This window comes from Anolis carolinensis, unplaced genomic scaffold (assembly GCF_035594765.1).
Source record: "Anolis carolinensis isolate JA03-04 unplaced genomic scaffold, rAnoCar3.1.pri scaffold_17, whole genome shotgun sequence".
Taxonomy (NCBI): Eukaryota; Metazoa; Chordata; class Lepidosauria; order Squamata; family Dactyloidae; genus Anolis; species Anolis carolinensis.
In genome coordinates, this window is record NW_026943827.1 from 596539 (window position 1) to 618723 (window position 22185).

General features: G+C 46.9%; 1 protein-coding gene across 1 annotated transcript in view; it reads right to left on the reverse strand.

Moving 5' to 3' along the window:
* Positions 1 to 22185, reverse strand: part of LOC134294564 (uncharacterized) — a 406638-nt gene that overhangs the window by 192274 nt on the left and 192179 nt on the right. The window lies entirely within an intron of this gene.

Consider the following 22185-nt stretch of genomic DNA (forward strand, 5'->3'; position numbering starts at 1 on the left):
CAAACAAAGAAAACACTTGTCAATATTTATGCTTCTAACTATGCAAAAGCTTCTTTCTTTGAAACTTTTTGGAAAGAGATGGAGGATATTGACTGCAACTCTATTGTGGATTTCAATATGGATTTTGAAAAACTATAAAGCCAATTCAAGAGAATCAAGGAAAATGCTTCTGGATTAGGGTAGAAAAACTGTCAATCATAGATCTCTGGAGGTTCTTACACCCAGAAGAAAAGAACGAAACCTTCTTCTCTGATAGAGAGACACAAGTCATACTCAAGAATTGATATCATTTGGATCACTAAATATTAAGTAAATCTTCATTCAAAAGCGCAAATCCAGTCAAGTATAATTTCAGGCCACTGTCCAATTACAATAGAAACCGCAATCCCAAGAAAGGGATCTGCAAGTTCAGTAGCTCAGCGGTTTAATCCGCTGCGCCACTGGGGGAGGGGAACCTTTACGTTTACCTAAACTATTCTTCATTACTTCATACTTCTTCATACTTCATTATTGAAAGTGGGGCTGACTTAGCATGTATCACAGAAACCTGGTTGCAGGAGGGTGATGAGGTCCTCCTCCAGGAATTATCATCTCCAGATTTTGTTATCACCCACCAGATGCGGACCGGGAGACGGGGGGGTGGAGTGGCAATGCTCGCACGAGAAAATTGATCTCTGAGGGCGGCTCCCACTCCAAACATCTCTGGTATGGAAAGCGTTGGCCTTGTGTGGGATTCACAGGAGAGTATAGCCTTTCTACTGGTGTACCGTGCGCCTAATGCACCAGTGGACAGCCTATCACAGCTGCTAGAGGTTGTGTCGGAGTGGGCCTTGAGGTTCCCCAGGCTTATTGTTTTGGGGGACTTCAATGTCCATGCTGATGCAGGCTCCTTCTCCTCAGCAGCTGAAGACCTAGTGTCGACCATGGCGACACTAGGACTCTCACTTTATAATACTGGGCCTACACATCAGGCTGGCCACACACGATTTGATCTTTGGGGTTGGAATCCAAGTGACCCTAACCTCCGTTTCGGAGGTTCCATGGTCGGACCACTGTGCCCTAGGAATCCGTATAGAGCACACCAACCCACCCAGCCTGGGCGCCAAACCTATTTGGGTTCGCCCGAAGAGACTAATGGAACCGGTCAGGTTCCTGAATGCTCTAAAGGCCATAGAACCTGTCAGCGACTCACTGGAGGTGCAAGTGGATACATGGAACACCAAATTATCCAATGCACTCGATGAGATCACACCTAGACGCCTTCTCCGACCCCGTAAGAATCAGTCTCCTTGGTTCACTGAGGAGCTCCGTGCGATGAAACGGGAGAAGAGACGGCTAGAGGTCATGTGGCGGGAACGCCGTGATGAGGAATCGGAATCAGCTTATAAGAAGTCCAGAGAGTCTTATGAGCAGGCTATCACCGAGGCAAAAAAGTCGTATTATGCTTCCTTGATAGCGTCTGCGAGCTCACACCCAGCACAATTATTTAAGATCATTAGATCCCTGACAAAGGTCCCTTCTGTTCCAAACAATAATGACCTGGCTCCTTCTGCTGAGGTTTTCCAGAGCTATTTTGCAGACAAGATCTCGCTTCTTCGTCGGGAACTCCCTGCCACGATGGATACAGTAACTGAACTTGAGACTCCGTGGCCACTCTCTGGGCCCATCCTGGACTGGTTTACCCCGCTGGATGCAGAGGCTGTCGACAGGATCATGACTGCAGCTAGGCCGACCACCTGCTCCTTCGATCCGTGTCCCTCCTGGCTAGTAAAATCCTGCCTAGATGGATTACGTGAACCTCTGTTGAATATAATAAATAGCTCCCTTGAGCAAGGAGTTTTTCCAGAGGGTTTAAAAGAGGCATCGGTATCTCCGCTGCTGAAGAAACCAGACTTAGATCGTTCAGTTCCCACTAGCTACCGCCCAGTGTCGGACCTTCCGTTTCTGGGCAAGCTGGTTGAGAGAGCAGCAGTGGAACAGTTGCAGCAGTTCCTCAATGACACAGCCGGACTTGATCCCTTCCAGTCCGGCTTCCGTAGGGGGCACGGGACGGAGACTGTGCTGGTCGCCATCACAGACCAACTTCGCTGCCAGAGGGATCAAGGCGGATCAGCGCTGCTCGTGTTATTGGATCTCACAGCAGCATTTGATACGGTCGAACACAATCTATTGACCCATCGCCTAGCCATGACGGGGGTTAGGGGGATACCCCTTAAATGGGTGTCCTCCTTCCTCCAAAATCGGGGACAGCGGGTGGTGAGGGGAGGGTTGGTTTCCGCGTGGTCTCCGCTAACTTGTGGGGTCCCACAGGGAGCTATTCTCTCTCCTCTATTATTTAACATCTATATGCGACCGCTTGCCCGACTGGTTTGGGCTCGAGTGCCACCAGTACGCTGATGACACTCAGCTCATTCTGAGGATGGAGGGCCAGCCGGACTCCGTACCCGATAGTTTCCATCAGTGCCTTGAAGCCGTTACTAGATGGTTGCGTGCCAGCAGGTTGAGGGTGAATCCAGCGAAGACGGAGATCCTTTGGCTGGGCCGTCCGGGTGGAAGGGATATCCAGCTGCCTACCCTGGATGGTGAGACACTACGTCCGTCATCTTCTGTAAAAAGTCTTGGTGTCTTATCAGACCCTCTGCTCACAATGGAGGCCCAGGTCTCTGCTGTGAGCAGATCTGCGTTTTTCCATCTACGCCAGGCTAGGCGACTGGCTCCCTACCTATCTAGGAACGACCTGGCGACGGTGATCCAGGCGACGGTCATCTCGAGGCTCGACTACTGTAACGCCCTCTACATTGGCCTTCCTCTGTCAGTGATCCGGAAACCGAAGCTGGTGCAAAACGCGGCGGCTCGTCTTCTCGCTGGGGTGCCGGCGAGGTGGCGTATCACCCCAATTCTTCAACAGCTGCACTGGCTACCGATTGAGTACCGGATTACTTTCAAGATACTAGTACTAACTTTCAAGGCCTTACATGGTCTGGGGCCAGCGTACCTGAGGGCCCGCTTATCACCCTACCAACCCCAGGGATTACTTCAGTCTGAAGACCAAAATTTGCTTGAAGTCCCTAACATACGGACTTATCATTTGTCTTCCACTAGGCAGAGAGCCTTCTCGGTTGTAGCCCCTCAATTATGGAATGCCTTGCCAGTGGAAACTCGAACCACCCGAGACTTACTTGCCTTTCGGAAAGCCTGCAAAACCTTGCTCTTCCGACAAGCGTTCAATGGGTGAAAGACTCGGGGCTATGTCTGTTTTTATTGTTGCTTTTATTGTTGCTTTTATTGTTTTTATTGTTATTTTAAAGCCCAATGTATTGTTTTAATCTATTTTTGTAAACCGCTCCGAGCCAAACCGGGAGTAGCGGTATATAAGTTTAATAATAATAATAATAATTAATAAATAAATAACAATAAGGGAGGAGGAAGGAAGGGAAGGAAGAATGGAGTGAGGTGGGAAGGAAGGAAGGAACAAGGAAGTGATTGGGAGTTGGAAAATATAGATAGTGACATCTATATATTGTATGTACGTAATAATAATAACAACTTTATTTTTATATCCCACCACAATCTCTCTCCCCGAAGGGACTCGGGGCAGCTTGCATGGAGACCAAGCCCAGCATAAACAAGGCCTCCAGATCATTTTTATGAGCGTCCTCAGGTCTTTTATCAAGCCATGTTTTATTTTTAATGTAATTTTATTATGTTTTATCAATTTGTTTTATTACAATGTTTGTACCACTTGGGCTTGGCCCTGTGTAAGCTGCCCCAAGTCCCTTCAGGGAGATGGAGGCGGGATATAAAAATAAAGTTGGTGTTGTTGTTATTATTATTATAACACCATTAAAAACATATAACAAATAAACAATACAATGAAAACAACTGAAACAAGAAAAAGAAAAACATCATAAAAGTACATAATCAACTGACATCAACCGACCAGTTGCAGTACATTACAATATAGTGATAATGCTGATATTGTGCTATGCTAATATATTATAGTATATACGTACAATATAATGCAATACAATATAATACTACACTATTATAATTGTATATTACATATTACATGTAATATTGCAGTACATTACAATATAGTGATAATGCTGATATTGTGCTATGCTAATATATTATAGTATATACGTATAATATAATGCAATACAATATAATACTACACTATTATAATTGTATATTACCTATTACATGTAATATTGCAGTACATTACAATATAGTAATAGATAATGCTGATCTTGTGCTGTGCTAATATATTATAGTATATACGTACAATATAATGCAATACAATACAATAATACTACACTATTATAATTGTATATTACCTATTACATGTAATATTGCAGTACATTACAATATAGTAATAGATAATGCTGATATTGTGCTGTGCTAATATATTATAGTATATACGTACAATATAATGCAATACAATACAATAATACTACACTATTATAATTGTATATTACCTATTACATGTAATATTGCAGTACATTACAATATAGTGATAATGCTGATATTGTGCTATGCTAATATATTATAGTATATACGTACAATATAATGCAATACAATATAATACTACACTATTATAATTGTATATTACCTATTACATGTAATATTGCAGTATAGTACGATATAGTAATAGATAATGCTGATCTTGTGCTATGCTAATAATCTATTGTCCTGTATGTACATACCATTGCTAAGCCGCTGTGAGTCCCCTTCGGGGTGAGAAGGGCGGGATAGAAATGCAGTAAACAATAAATGCAGTAAACAATAAACACATAAACAAACAAGGGAAGACGGGGAGGGAGGGGGGAGGGGGAGGCCTTGGCGGCCATTGAGGCCTCGTATCTTCCGGGAGGGAGGCAGGCCCCGCCCCCTCCTCCTTCCCCAAGACAGACTCAGAGACACTCAATCCGGATAGAAGATCAAGATCAATATAAATATCAATATCAATACCAACCTCTCTCTCTCTCTGTCTCTCCTCCTTCGCGGCTCCAGAGGAACCGCCTCAGAAAACAATGGCGGCGAGAGAGGCTCTGCGCAGGCCCAGCCAGGAAGAAGCCCCGCCCCTCCTCCGCCCCTCGCCCCCCCATTGGCCGAGTCCGTGACGCCCCGCCCACGAGCGGGCCCCTATTGGCTCCGGCCTTGATGGACGGGTGACAAGGAGGGGCGAGAAAGAAGGCGGCTTCTGAGGGCAGGATGGAGGCCCCGCCCCCTCTTCGTCGGAGGGAGTGACGTCAGGGCGTGGGCGGGGCGTGGCGAGGGTTCCTTCCGTCACGAAGGGGGGGCGGGGCTTCTCCCTTTGAGAGACGGGAGGGAGGGGCGGGGCCTTGGCCTGGCAGGGAAGGGAGGGGCCTCATTGGCTGAGCAAGGGGAGGGCGGGGCCTTGCCTCTGGAAGCCCCGCCCAGCGCAGAGGCCGTTCGAGGGCGCCCCTCCCAGCCTGGCTCTGGTGACGTCAGAGCCCCGCCCCCTCCCTCTCCCCGCAGAGCTGAGTGGCGCGATGGGTCAAGCGGCTCAGGCACGAGAGAGAGAGAGAGAGAGAGAGAGAGAGCGGGCGTCGCGGGTTCGAGTCCCGTCTGCCGAATTCTTCAAACTCCCTCCTCCTTCGGCAGAGAGTTCCGCAGATCCCGGGACAGATCCGGGCAAACCTTGAAGGCTGTCTGAGTGAAGCCATGGGCTTTCCCCGGACATGAAGGGCAGTCCAGCCTGACTCGGGCCCTTGGGGCTCTTCCCCGTTTCTCAGCCCAAGAGCCGGCCTTGTCCGTAGACGCTTCCCAGGTCAAGACACACGTGGCACACCCACGCCATGCCATGACCGGACACACGACGCGCACACGCAGAGGCATCTCACGTGTCTCCCTCTCCCGGCTTCAGGAGGGAGTGCTCCGTTCCGGCCACAGGGGGCGCTGCCGCTTCACCGTCCACTTGTGACACCGAGTCCTTGGGTAGGACTTCCTCATTCCTTTCCGCATAGTGGCAGCATATTTTATAGTGTCGCAAATGACTTAAATTAGCCTCCCCGCATAAAGCGGTACCTAGAATTGTCTACTCGAGAGATGCACCTGCCTTTGGAGCGGCTCAGGTGGGCTCTCTAGCCAGGCTCTTCCCGGTCGGGAGCTCAGTCCCACCCGGGCTTCCACCCCACGACCTCTCGGTCAGTCGTGACTCTTTGCAGCTGCGCCACAGCCCGGCCCGGGAGGCAAAGGGGGCCGTGTTGGGCCTGCGTGCGAGCGAGTCCCGGGTCCATCGTGGGTGAACTACACACCCCGGTCCCCCAAGACTCCTCTCAGTCAGGGCGAATCCTCCCCAAATCCCTCTCTCGAGTGAGTCCAGTCGCTGTGTGCCATGGGAAAGGGCAGGAAAGGGCTAAGGGAGAGGCAGGGGGCGGGGCCAGGCCAGTTCCATTCCACATCCCGTCCTTTCCTATGTTCTCACAGCCAGCAGAGGAACTGGTCAGCACCTGAACCTACTAGAGAGAGGGGTCTGGGCAGAATTCCCCCTGATTGACAGGACTTGCAAGGACCGGGATGTCTAGTTCACCTGCCACCTACGAACTGCAGAACCCCACCAAGGATGGACCTGGGACTCACTTGGCCCACAGAACCCCCGTGACCAGCAAAAAACACTGGAGGTCTTTGGGGGGAATTCCCCTTGATTGGGGGGAGTTGTCGTTCCCCTCCATCCCGAGAGCACCGTGACCCCAAACACGGAGGGATCTGGGCCCCACTTGGCACGAAGACCCGATCTGCTGGAATGGGATGCCTGCAGGGGATGGGAGGGAAGGGTCTTCCTTCCTGGGAGTCGTAGTTCACCCACCACCAGGGAAACGGGGACCTCCACCGATGGTGGGCCTGGACCACACGTGGACTCACTCAACCTCCGGGAAGGGTTGGAGCAGAGGAACTCACCCAAGTGGTGGGAGTTGTAGTTCACCCTGCAGCCAGAGAGCAGGCTCAACCCCACCCGTGGTGCATCCTAAGCAAACCTGTCCAACATTACAAGCTTCAAGTACCAATTGAAGTTCTGGGGGTTCACCTGGCATGGTGGGAGTTGTAGTCCACCCACAATCTTATGGATATTTGGACAATAAAAACACTGACTTTGTCAAATCACCTGGGCAAGGCCGGGGTATTATTATTATACTGTCATTATATTTTATTATATTATAATTATCAAATAATCTTATATTATTTGATAATATTATAATAGTATAATAAAAATATATAATAATACAAATATAAAGTTATAATAATACACTATATTATAGAATAATATAACAATGACAGCAGGCTGGAGAGCAACTGCAATGAATCACTCTGACCAGGAGGTCATGAGTTCGAGGCCCGCTCGGAGCCTATGTTTGTTTGTCTTTGTTCTATGTTAAAAGGCATTGAATGTTTGCCTATATGTGGAATGTGATCCGCCCTGAGTCCCCTTCGGGGTGAGAAAGAAGGGCGGGATATAAATGCTATAAATAAATAAATAAATAAATATTATAATGATCTTATCCTGTCCGATCTGTTGTCGATCCACTCCTTTGGGCTTCACACAAATCTACCCTTGTCCAAAATATACTGTCCTGTGCTTTGACCAAATTCAAGTTATAAGTATGATATAATAATTATGATAATATGTTTATTATATATTATTGTATTCTTTTAAAGTAATTGTTGTTATTATTATCATTACATTATTATGACCATGGCTTTCCCGTCCTGCCCCTCCTCCGGTCCTGTCCATCAACGGAGCTCCTCCCCCCTCCCTCCCTCCCTGGATGGCTTTGGGGGAAAGTCACCTTGATTGATAGGAATTATAGTTCACCTACATCCAGAGAGCACTGTCAAGGCGAACAACAATAGATTTGCACCAAATTTATTTTATTTATTTATTTACAGCATGTATATTCCGCCCTTCTTTCTCACCCCGAAGGGGACTCAGGGCGGATCACATGACACATCTAGGCAAACATTCAATGCCTTTTAACATAGAACAAAGACAAACAAACATAGGCTCCGAGCGGGCCTCGAACTCATGACCTCCTGGTCAGAGTGATTCATTGCAGTTAATTGCAGCTGGCTTGATCTCCCGCCTGCGCCACAGCCCGGAAATTTCAAATCCAATCATTTATTTCGGTCATAGACCAGCACAGGAGATAAAGGTCACAGTTACATACAAACTTGGTATGTTTAGTACATTTAAAATATAAAGACATTAAAGCACAATAACCGGGGGGGGGGGGGGGGTGAGGAGCGGAAGGGGAAACGGGGCAAAACATACAATGCAGAGGTCCATCAGCCAGTTATAGAACCAAGAGAGAGGATCACTGGAGACATGGGTCACTTTTGGGACCGTCATCCCCTGGCGGACTTTGTAGGCACAAAACTTTGCAACATTGTCGGTTGTAGCTGAATGAGGATCTACAAGCAGCAGGGAGGGATAAAAGTCTCCTGAACGGCCTGGGTGCTTGTGTATCAAAGGGAAGATAAGCCTGGTGCGGATATCCCTGGCAAGCGTACCCGATATGGCCAATTTGGAAGACTGGTAGGCTTTGGGCGGGCCTTTGGGAGTTGTAGACACTGGGATTTATAGTTCGCCTGCATCCAGAGACACTGGGACCACCACCGACAATAGACCGGGACCAAACGTGGCACAGAACCACCAAGACTAACTTAATATACTGGAGGGGTTTGGGGGGAACTGACCACCATGGTGGGAGCTGTAGTTCACCCGGCAGCTAGTGAACTACTACTACGAAGATGCACCTAGAGAGCACATTTGCCCAGTATGACACACTTTAACCAGTGATGGAGTTTGTCTCCATTTTCCATCACGTACACCAAATTTCCAGTTTCATCGTCTTGAACAAAGCTTACGTTACATTTACATTTCAACCTACTGTTGTTTATCAGGTTCTATTATATTTCCATCAGACCATATCATTAGCTGAACAGTAGTAACAAATAGACACCCCATTCCTGTCTCTTGTGTGAATGTATCACATTACCCATGTTGTTAACCTACATGTACCATCTTCCATGTTTATAGCACACGTGGTCCTACCTGCGTGAGGTGTGAAGGGCAATCATGATCTGCTTCCCGTGCTTCCCATTGTGTTATATCCATTGTGGTGCTTCCTTTATAAATCTTTGTTTCTGAGCACAATATCTTACTTGACATAAAATAAGGCATCCAGAATATCCCGTTGACTACTAGAAGTGTTGTTGTTGTGTCACAAACCATTGTCTGAATTGTGTCATGTTTTCAACTCCAGACTTAATAATTCAAGTTTCCAAATTTTATCTTCTATTTATTAAAAGTTATTAACTTGAAATCTGTATGAACCAAATCTTCCAACCTTCCCGTTTGTGTGAACGTGTTTGCATGACTTCCCAGCAAAGCAACCAGACGTGGTCTCTGAAGGGCCTCCTGGATCTCACGGACCTCACTCTTCCATGAACACTCGGCATCCAAAGAACAGGAACCCTTTGGGTCCAGAACAAAACAAGCGGATGCCGGATCTGGACCAAACTGGGCACACAGACCCAACATGGCCAACTGTGAGGGTTTGGGGGTGGTTGACCTTGGTGTGTGGGAGTTGTAGTTCGCCTGCATCCAGAGAGCATTCGGAAGCCCACCAATGACAGATGGGCACCAAACTTAGCACACAGAACCCCGATGACCAGCAGAAAACACTGGAGGGGTTTGCGGGATAGACAAGACAGTGGAAAAGAAGAGATGAGGATCAAAGCAGTGAATAGATGTTGTATAAAGCATAATAGGAATAAGAATGTCTGAAGGAAGACAATGGAATCCAAACCCATGCCACCAACACCGAAGAAGGCTAGGATGTTCAAAGGCGCTCTAGATTCAACATTAAACCCCATTTTGGGCCAAAAACAGGTCTACCAACCCCTCCAGTTTCAGCCGTTTTGACCCTTATAAATCCCCAACAGAACATACTGGAGGGTTTTGGGGACCGACCCACACGTGTGGGAGTTGTAGTTCAACCTGCGAAACAGTTACCTACCTAGACACACAACTGAACTAACAAACAGACGTGGACACGTGTCTAAAAGCCTCATTCTACCTGTTAATTTTTATTTCTCATTATTCTACTATAATATACAGTAATTACTTCCAGAATGGAACGTACAGAGTTCCCTCACTACTTCACGGTTCACTGTTTGCAGATTCGCTGTTTCGCGCTTTTTCAATAAACTCTAAAAGCCTATTATAAATCCAATAAAATTACAATTTACAGCCTGAGGAAGGAGAAGCCGAAGGGAGAGAAAAGGAGCCCAAGCAGCAACAGGAGATGGAGGCAATTTATCAACACACGATTTGTTGATAAAGACTTAAAATAGTGTATAACTACAGTAGAGTCTCACTTATACAACACTCGCTTATCCAACCTTCTGGATTATCCAACGCATTTTTGTAGTCAATGTTTTCAATACATAGTGATATTTTGGTGCTAAATTCATAAATACAGTAATGGCAACATAACATTACTGCATATTGAACTACTTTTTCTGTCAAATATGTTGTTAAACATGATGTTTTGGTGCTTAATTTGTATAATCATTACCTAATTTGATGTTTAATAGGCTTTTCCTTAATCCCTCCTTATTATCCAACATATTCGCTTATCCAACATTCTGCTGGCCCGTTTATGTTGGATAAGTGAGACTCTACTGTACTAAAATAATGTATAAATATATAGCATCCCAACTTCGCGGATTTTCACTTACTGCGGGTGGTCCTGGAACATAACCCCCACGATAAGTGACGGAACACTGTATTTTAGTTCAATCTTTCTACAATTCTTCTTAGGCGATCCCTCGTAGTTCGAGGATGATGGTCTTCCAGTAATTTTTCTTGGAAGATGCCTGTGCGTGATTTTTTTGAATGTGTGGAGGTCGGTGCACGGCCGGTCAACACACAGTCTTCACAGAGTGAGGTTCCAGCAGTGGTGTGAATACACAATGACAGTGGCTCCTCAGTCTGTTGCAGCCTTCTTCCACCTTCACAGCAATTGTAACATAATAATAAATAATAATCAAACTTTATTTATACCCCGCCACCATCTCCCCATGGGGACTCGGGGCGGCTTACATGGGGCAGAGGCCCAAACAACATAGAACAAAACATAGGCAACATAATACAAATTGTCAGGCTCACTTCAAAGGATCAGTCTGAACGCAGATCAGAGATAGCTGCTCTCAAATCCAATCTTTATTGAAGAATACATGACTTTGGAGAAGTCGAGAATGACCTAATGTTTACATACACTCATTTTTATCACCTCTGCTGCAACGTAACACCACACGCAAATATCATCAAACCCCACCCTTTGTATCACATTTCTACTATTCCCACACACTATACCAATTATAATTGTTTATGCTTTCAACCCTGAGTTCCCAGGCTCATTCTATCTTCTCCTGCCAGGTGCTTCCAGGGTTATTTATGTTATGACTCCAAGTCCAGGGCTTGGAAATTCAGCCCTGGGACTTGGTTCCATGACATGGCGCCCTCTTTGTCTTCGTCCTCCTCTTCGGTTCTTCTTTCATCACAATCCTGAAATAAATCAAACAATAACTCTATGTGTCCATTTTGTCCAAAGTCCCCATATACTTTTTCAGTAAGCTGCGATGGAATACTGGGTGTATTTTCCCTAAACTTTTTGGCAATGCCAACTGGAAAGTTACTTCATTGATAACACCCTGTATTCTGAATGGTCCAATATATTTGGGGCCCAGTTTTCTCGAAGGTAGCCCCAATTTGATGTTTTGGGTACTTAACCACACTAGATCTCCTTTCTCCAATTTATCGCCTTCCACCCTTTTTCTGTCTGCGAACGTTTTATACTTTTTGTGTGCTTCCTTTAAGGATGCAGTCACTTGACTCCAGCATTCTAGCATTTGAGTTTTCCATTTCCCTGCCCCTGTTTCTTCATTCTCTGTCCATCTTGGCAACTGGGGCAGAGGCTGTATTTCATACCCGTAAACTACTTCAAAGGGAGTTTTATTTGTTGCTGAATGTATAGTCGAATTAAAAGCTAGTTCTGCAAAAGCCAGCCACCTAGACCAGTCATTTTGTCTCATGTTAGAGTACATTCGAAGGAACTGCCCAAGCGTCTGTTGAGTACGTTCTACTGCCCCGTTTGTCATGGGGTGAAAAGCAGAACTTAGACTCCTTTCTGCTCCTAGCATTTCCAAGAATTTTTCCCAAAATTTTGCTGTGAATTGAACCCCTCTGTCACTGACCACTCTACTGGGACATCCATGAAGTTTGTAAATATGGTTTATGTATAATTCAGCTAGTTTCTCTGCCGATGGTAATTTCGTCAGTGCTATAAAGTGGGCCTGTTTAGAAAACAGGTCTAATACTGTCCAAATATAACGATGTCCTTTGCTAACCGGCAGTTCCCCCACAAAGTCCATAGCTACACATTCCCAAGGTCTGGTAGGTTCCGCTACTGTTTGTAATAATCCCATTGGCTTCCCTTCTCTCGATTTATTTCTGGCACAATCATCACATTGAACAACATGATTCTTTATGTCCTTCCTCATTCCTGGCCACCAACAATGTTTTGCTATTGCCTTTGTTGTTTTTGTAATTCCTGTATGACCAGCGCTCTGGTTATTGTGAAAACGATGCAAAATCTTAATCCTTAATATTGTTGGGATATACAGTTTCTTGTTCACAAACCAAAATCCCCCCTTCTGCTCCCCCTTTTCTGCGTTGGATGCGATCCACTGATCTCCTTCATAAGACTGTTTCAGTTCTTTTCCCCAACTATTTTCCCCGTCGAGTTCAATAATAGCAGTGTTCTCTTTTTGGGTTTGCGCTCTTGTCCTGACAGCTAAGCCCCATTGTTTATCAGAGAATATTGTTCCCTCTTTTGCTGTGGTCATGCCTTCGTGTTGAGGCATGCGTGAAAGAGCATCTGCCAAGACATTCTGCTTCCCTTGGAAAAACTTTAATTGGAAATCGAACCTGCTGAAGTATTGTGCCCATCTAATTTGTTTGGGGGACAATTTTCGAGGAGATTTTACTTGGAAATTCAGCCCTGGGACTTGGTTCCATGACAACAAATCACACTATAAAAAGATAAAACAGTAATACAATATATCAATTAAAACAAAAATACAGGATAAAAAATTGCATTTAAAACACATAAATGGTGAAATCGTAATAAAAACGGGATAGATTATTAAAAACCCTCTGGGGCTGATTAATTAATGACTGTATCTCCAAAGGCCTGCCGAAACATCCAAGTCTTCAGTTGTTTCCTGAAGGAAGGTAGAGAGGGAGCCAACCTCATCTCCCTGGGGAGGGAGTTCCAGAGTCGGGGAGCCACGGCCGAGAAGGCCCTCTCTCTCTCTCGTCCCCACCAAATGCAGTTGTGAGGAGGGCGGAAGCGAGAGGAGGGCCTCCCCGGAAGATCTCAGCGAATGGGTGGGTTCATAGGGGACGAAGATAGGCAGGTCCCGAACCGTAATAATAATAATAATAGTACTTTATTTATACCCCGCCACCATCTCCCCAACGGGGACTCGGGGCGGCTTACATGGGGCCATGCCTAGAGCAAAACAATATAACAAGTATAAATACAACATAACATAGAGCAATTAAACAATACAATAAGTAATAACAGTAAACAGTAAAAACAGGGCCGGCCACATGAATACAAAGATACAAATTCGGGTGAGAAAGAGAAAGGGAATGGAGACCACGGGGAGCAGGGACATACGAAACCGTACCATGTTATCCTCCACCTGCTCCGCCGTTGAGATCTTAGGGTCTTCGGATTGTTCTTGGTCTGGATCCTCCCCTGTGGCCACTCCTGGGAGTTCATGACTCCGGTGGTTGTGCCCGCAGGTTCACTGGAAAACGCAAGCCCCCTCACCATGACAAGGTGACAATCCATCGAGGGGGCTTTCTACAATACATCACATGTGATGAAATGTCCCAACTTTGAGCCCGCATTTCCAAAATTTGCAAGAGTTGCTTTTCTACGTGTTAGAATGACACTCTGAGGTCAATTAACACCATTCTCTCCAGGGTGAATTCTATGATGTCTATGTATAATGTTACTTCATGAAAAGCTCTGACCACATTCCATGCATTTTTACGGTTTCTCTACAGTGTGAGTCCTTTGATGCAAACGTAGAGCTCCACTCCGAGAAAAGCTCTGACCACACTCCAGGCATGTATAGGGTTTCTCCCCAGTGTGAGTCCTTTGATGTCTACGTAGATTTGAACTATGAGTGAAGCTCTGCCCACACTCCAGGCATTTAATAATAATAATAATAATAATAATAAAACTTTATTTATACCCCGCCACCATCTCCCCAACGGGGACTCGGGGCGGCTTACATGGGGCCATGCCCAAGACAATACAATAAACCATAACATAATACAATTAAATAATACATTACATAAAATAAACAGTACAACATAAGATCAAAACAGCAATATAACACGAGCGGGCCGCATGAATACTACATTTAAAAACTAGATTAAAAATTAAAACTCTGGGTGAGAAAGGGATCAGAATAAAACCTCGAGGGACGGGACATCAGATAGTGAACCAGTCTAGAGGATAAATATCGGGGGGGAGTAGCATAGAACATTTACTCTCCGAAGCACACCGGAAGAGCCATGTTTTTAAATCTTTCCTGAAGGCTAAAAGGGTGGGGGCTTGCCTGATTTCAATGGGCAGCGAGTTCCACAAGCGAGGGGCCACCGCAGAGAAGGCCCTCTCCCTTGTTCCTACAAGGCGAGCCTGAGATATAGGTAGTGGCGACAGGAGGGCCTCCCCCGATGATCGGAGAGGTCGGGCAGGTTTATGATAGGAGATACGGTCACGAAGGTAGGCGGGTCCCAAACCGTTTAGGGCTTTATAAATGATGGTCTGCACCTTGAATTGGGACCGGAAGATGAACGGCAGCCAGTGGAGCTCCTTAAACAGGGGAGTAGATCTCTCCCTGAAACTCGCTCCCATTATTAATCTGGCCGCCGAGCGTTGGACTAGTTGTAATTTCCGGGCCGTCTTCAAGGGAAGCCCCACGTAGAGCGCATTACAGTAGTCCAGTCTAGAGGTAACTAATGCATGCACCACCGTGGTCAAGTCAGACTTCACGAGGTATGGTCGCAGTTGGCGCACAAGTTTGAGTTGTGCAAAAGCCCTCCCGGCCACCGCCGACACCTGCGCCTCAAGCGTCAACGCTGAGTCCAGGAGGACCCCCAAACTGCGGACCTGTGATTTCAGGGGGAGTGCGACCCCGTCCAGCACAGGTTGCCACCCAATACCCCGATCCGATGCGCGACTGACCAGGAGGGCCTCTGTCTTGTCAGGATTGATCCTCAGCTTGTTCCTCCTCATCTAGGCCGCCACAGCGGCCAGGCACTGGTTCAGCATCCGAGGGGCTTCCTTGGAGTCAGATGGGGACGAGTAGTGGATTTGCGTGTCATCTGCGTAGAGATGGCAACGCCCTCCAAAACTCCGGATGACCTCTCCCAGCGGTTTCATGTAGATGTTAAATAGCATGGGGGATAGAATAGACCCTTGCGGGACCCCACAGGTCAATGGCCAGGGGTCCGAGCAGGTGTCCCCCAGCTTCACCATCTGGGAACGACCCTCCAGGAAGGACTGGAGCCACAGCAGAACCGTGCCACCAAGCCCCATCCCAGAGAGCCTCCCCAGAAGGATACCATGGTCGATGGTATCGAAAGCCACTGAGATGTCCAAGAGAACCAGCAGGGTCACACTCCCCCTGTCCAGTTCCCTGCGGAGGTCATCCACCAAGGCCACCAAAGCCGTCTCGGTGCTGTACCCAGGCCTGAAACCAGACTGCGAACAGTCCAGAAAATCAGTGTCATCGAGGAACTCCTGGAGCTGCGTGGCAACCACCCGCTCCAGAACCTTGCCCAAAAATGGGAGATTGGAAATTGGTCTGTACATACAGATGGGTCTAAAGAGGTCTTTTTTAGTAATGGTTTTACTACTGCCTGCTTAAAGCAGGATGGAACTGACCCCTGACCCAAGGATGCATTTATAATAGCCACAAACCAATCCAACAACCCATCTTTGGCCAGCTTAACCAGCCAAGAAGGACATGGATCCAGAGCACAAGTAGTCGCCCTCACAGACCCAAGAATCCCCTCCACGTCATCAGGAAGAACAAGCCGGAAAGAATCCCACAAGATCAGACAGACAGGTACCTCGGTTACCTCCGCTGGAACTACAGTTAAGCTGGAGTCCCAACTCACGGGGTATCTGAGCAACTTTGCCTGCAAAATGGTGCGCGAAATCGCTGCACCGAGTTGCCAAGTCATCAGGAAGCCCCTGGGTCTCAGGAGGCCGCAAGAGCTCCCCAACAACTCGGAACAACTCCGATGGCCTGTTGGCCGCAGACGCTATGCGGGCAGTCGTGAAAGCTTTCCTGGCTGCTCGCAGAGCCACGGAGTAAGCCTTAATAGCGGCTTTAGCCCGTGCTTGGTCAAACACATCCTGAGATTTCCTCCAGATGCACTCTAGTCCCCTCCTCGCACGCTTCATCACAGCCAGCTCCTCAGTGAACCAAGGAGTCGACGTGACTCTACGCAGCGAGAGGGGACGTTCGGGAGCGATCGTGTCAAGTGCCCTTGTCAGCTCACTATTATAGCGATCAGCCAGGACATCGACAGGATCGCCAGGATCCATCAGCCTCCTGGGGCGGACCATCTTAGTGGGTCCACCACCCCTGCGGAGGTTAGAAGATACGGCGAAACTTAAACAGATCAGATGATGGTCAGACCATGACAATGGAAGGATGTTTTGCTCTTCCACTCTGACTGTCCCACCGTCCACAATAAAGACAAGGTCCAGCGTGTGTCCTGCCTGATGTGTGGGCCCAGATATAACTTGAGTCAGCCCCATGGTCGTCATGGCAACCATGAAATCCTGAGCTGCACCTGTCAATGTGGTCTCGGCATGGATGTTAAAGTCTCCCAAAACTATGAGTTGTTGGGAGACCAGGGCCGAATTGGAGACCACTTCTGCTAGCTCAGACAGAGAGACTGCTGGGTCGCGGGGTGGACGGTACACCAGCAGAATCCCCAAGCTGTCTCGGGCTCCCACCTTCAAGAAGACACACTCGAACCTCGAAGATTGCGGAACGGCGCATCTGATCAGGGCGATGGACTGCCGAAAGATCACCGCGACTCCTCCTCCCCGCCCCCCAGCCCTGGCCTGCTGATGCACCCCGAAACCCGGTGGACACAGCTGGGTGAGATTCACTCCACCCAGCTCGTCCAACCACGTCTCGGTGATGCATGCCAGATCTGCCCCCTCATCCAGAATCAAATCCTGAATGACAGCTGTCTTACCGTTGACGGATCTGGCGTTCAAAAGCAGAACCTTAAGACCGGGGGGTCTGTCCTGGAGACTACCACACCTATTCCTCTCCAGGGTCGCAAGAACTCTGTTGCGCTTCTCCCTGGGCAGCAAGTGACCGATCTTCCTCCTCCCCCACACCACCTCGATGGTGCCCCACCCGTGTGACCCCTCTTTCCCCTTGTGGATTGGCTGATTGAGGTTGCCTTCTGAAGGGATTAGTCAGCTGTCCAAAGATGGAGAGCCTCCAAATGTATTTGTTTGTCTAGGGAAAGAGCCCATCTCCACTGGTAGGAGAGAGAAAGAGTCATCTGACATGGAGTCATCTGACATGGAGAGGGGACTGAACAAGGGTAGCGTTTGTGGGCAGGATTGGGAGTTGAAGCAGGCAGGACTTGAAATTAGGGAGGGAGTCTCGAAATGGAACTCTGAGAGGGGGGCCAACACCGGCGAACATTCAACCCCATTGTTGGAAATTATTGAATCTTGTGTATCAGATTTCAGCCCGGTGACCAAAGGGCGGATCAATGGGTCTACTAATACCCTTCTAAGAGTGATGCCCCACTGTTGTAATTTGGGCCCAAGTGTGAACAAATCCTCCACTAACAATCTGTCTTCCAGTCCAATAAGAAGACACGAGGAGCGGTTCCGGGATTGATAATCTCTATGAAGCCAGTCAATAGTCCTGATCTTCACTTCCGACCAGCTTACAGATAGAATTTGCGATAGAGATATCTGGACCGCTCTCTTAGATGTCCATCTGCCTCTGTTCAGTAGTGAGTCTGAAACTTCCACTGCCACATTGTTTGTTCGTAACAGATGTTGAAAATTGCAGGGAGTGTCCAGAGATTGTCCAAACAATTCAGATGTTAAAGAGTTGTTTGTCCTCTGCAAGACTCTGCTGGTCTCCTTCCAACCATCCCTCCCCTTTCCCTCTCCCCCAGGCACAAACCCCTCCCCTCCCTTAGTAGCTTCAGATCCTATCCTATTGACTACCTTCTGCCCCTCCAGCCTCTTCCTTCCCTGGCCTTCCAAAGCACTTGTTTCCTCATCAATATTAACAAAACTGGTTGGTACAGTTGTTGAAATGTCTGTAGGAGTAAAGTTTTTCACAATTAGGGAAATTCCTTTAAAAAGATGGTCAATTTTCTTGTTCAGTATCTCCATCTGATGCAGAACCGTACTGAACAATTTCCCCAGAAGATCACATAGGTAAGGAAGATCATTATTCCTCTGAGTTTCCTGCATATTCATTTCCTATAACAGGGGTCCCCAAACTTTTTAAGCAGAGGGCCGGTCCAAAATCCTTCAGACTGTTGAGGGGCCGAATTATCATTTGAAAAAAAATTCAAACAAATTCCTATGCATACTACACATGTCTTATTTGTAGTGCAACAACAACAACGAAAGAATACAATATTTAAAAATGAAAACAATTTTAATCAACATAAACCTATTAGGATTTCAATGGAAAGTGTGGGCCTGCTACTGGCCAATGAGATAGTCAAGTTAATTAGGGTTGTTGTTGTTGTTGTTGTTGTTGTTGTGTGCCTTCAAGTCATGTCAGACTTTGGCCGAGCCTAAGTCTAAAATTAATTATTTATTTACTGCATTTATTTACTACATTTATATCCCACCCTTCTCACCCCGAAGGGGACTCAGAGCAGCTGTATGTACATACAATATATTATATTATTAGCATAACACAATATTAGCATTATATATTACTATATTGAACGATACCACTATACTATTATATAATATGTAATATACAACATATAATTAATATTATTATATGGTATTACTATTAGTATTATATTGTATAACATAATATTATTATCAATATTATATGTATATACAATATATTATATTATTAAAACTGATATAAAAATATTATATTATAAAACTGAGGGCGGGGGCCAGGTAAATGACCTTGGAGGGCCGCATCCGGCCCCCGGGCCTTAGTTTGGGGACCACTGTCCTATAACCTTCCAGAAAGCCTTCCTATAGTAAACCACTCTTGACCTTCAAAATTCAAAGTTGACACACCGTTCCTACTGACTATTTCAGTCAAACTTTCAATCAGCAATATATCAACAAACAATACACAAACCATCAATCACATTCCAAAACCATCAATTCAACAATCAATTAAACTCAAGGTACTCTCAATTCCTATGTGATCACTTCCTATGACCTTTAATACCAGTCTTGCAAACCCACTTCCTATCACAGTCAAATATCTCCTCCCCTGTTAGATTAAATTAAAACTTTCTCACTCCCACATTTAAAACTAAAATAAAAATCAAAAAAAGGAAAAAAATTAAAATAAAATTTAATTAAAAAAAAAAAGGATAAGGGCTAAGATGGCAAGCTGCAGTGTAATCGGATGGTAGACAGTGTAGTGACTTCTGGCGCTGCTCACACCTCCCAGGTCGGTGATGTTGCTGAATAGCTTGATGGTTGACCAGACACCTGATGACGCGCAGCTGGAACTCTTGCCGCCTCCCGGGACAGCGAGGTGGCGCGTTGGGCCCAAGGAGGGCAAAGGCCTTTGGAAGAAGATCTGCTCTAGGCTCTTCGGCCACCTCCCGGAACGGCGAGGTGGCTCAGTGGTCCAACAGCCGCAGCCCACGGCAAAGACTGGGACTTCTGCAGCCTCCCGGGACGATGAAGTGAGACGTTGGGCCCAGAGAAGCGAGTGCCTGCTGGAAAGGGCTGGCTGAGTTCTTCAGCCACTTCCCAGTGGTCTGACGTCCGCTCAGCAACAGCCCATGGCAAAAGACTGGGGCTCCTGCTGCCTCCTGAGATGGTAAGGCAGCACTTTGGGCTCAGGAGAGCGAGAGCCTGCTGAGAAGGACCAGCTCTGCTGGGAAGGGTCGGCTGAGCTCTTCGGCCACCTCCCGGAATGGCTCGGTGGCCTAGCAGCTGATCAGCAGGGAGGGAGGGAGCCACCTCCCAGGACGGAGAGATGGCTCGTAAAGTCAGCAGCCTCCCAGACAGCAGCTTGCCGAAGGAGCAGGGCTCCTGTCACCTCCGGAGCAGATGGAACAGATGCAAAGAAGCAAAGAGGCGAAGGAAGGAGGGAAACAGAGAGGGCAGGGAGCGAGGAGTCTCTCTCAGCCAAATTAATGGCGGCCGTGCCCCATCTTACCCTCCAGATCTTCTTTTCTCTTCGCCTACCTAATCCTCCTGAATTCCTCTGGAATCCGCCCTCATTCCAGTCCCTCAGAAGGTTGAAGGGATGCTCAGATTCAAATTGAGCTGAGGGGGGGCCAAGCAAGGACCATTAGAGCAGATAGAATATTTTGCTTCTCAGAGCTCCGTACGAGGCTTATTGCCTCGGCGCCATCTTGTGGGAAAAAAAAAACTTAGGCAAGCCTTCACAGCCCTTCATTTCCAAAGTATGCCCACAGCTGTGATTGATGGTAGATATACAGGCATCCCTCTGGCTCTTCGTTTATGTGTGTGGGGGCCCCTGGAAATTGAGGATTTGCCTCACTATTTGTTTTCCTGCCCTCTGTATTCTGAGCCAAGAACCAAAATTCTTGGATCTATTCTTTATCCCCTCCTAATGAATACAGTGTCAGAAAGGATTTTCTACCTTCTGTCCGACACTAACCCTGCAGTCACTCATAAGGTGGCCCTTTTTGCCCTGGCAGCTGAGAAAATCCAGGCAAAACTGATCTCCGATGTCGCGGTTGACTGTGCTGGGGATGCTTTTAACTAATAGTGGTTTTGATATCCAAGGTGTTCCCTCCTTGGGTTTTAATAATGCTGTACTTACTTGGTTTTATCTTGTTTTCAATTATGTTGGTGCTAATCCATGAAATATGTAGTATTTAAAGGGCATATCCTGACATTGATATTTGCAGCATTTTAATGTTTTAATGATTTATATAGGGTTTTAATGGCATGTTTTATATTGTATTTGATGGTCTGGCTTTTGTGTATTTGTTTGTTTGTCTTGCATGCGAAAGACCTATGATCTAAGCATTAAATAAATTTGGATTTGGAATTTGGCCTTTCCCTCCTCCCTTGCGCTGCACGCGCCTTCCTCGGTGGAGGAGGAGGGAGCCACCACCACCACGGGGGCCGGATTAATGGCTTCAATGGGCCGCATGTAGTTTGGGGACCTCTGCTTTAAAGTATAACGCCATATTGTATCACACTCCCCCCCCCAATACTACTACTGCTAGTAATAACAAGTACTACTACTACTACATTATTTTTGTATCCCGCCACCATCTCCCTGAAGGGACACAGGGCAGCTTACATGGGGACCAAGCCCAATCAGACAAAGGTCAAAATATAACACAATAAAGTACATATACCAACATCATAAAGGGCATAATTAAAAACATAATTCATCATACAACAACCAATATTTAGCCGAGCATAATGGACGTTTCTGAGCTAGGGACAAGGGAAAGGCCTGTGCAATACAGCTGTGAGGGGAGGGCTGGTGGCAGAGTGCGAGAGGCAGATGATAAGTTAAGGCTGGAAGGGCCAGTCAGGTTAGTACAAGCCCAGGGCAGGAACAATAGTAAAGTGCAAGAGTTGAGAATTAAGTTATAGCTAGAGGGATCCAATCATTTAGTGAACTGAATTAATCAAAGGCACATTGGAACAGCCATGTTTTTAGGTCTTTACAAACAGCGACAGGGCGGGCACTAGTCCCAGGAATGTGTAGGCTGGGCAGGAGAGGGTTCAAAGGCCTTTCTGCATGGAAACCCCTTTTCCTTCCTTCCTTCCTTCCTTCCTTCCTTCCTTCCTTCCTTCC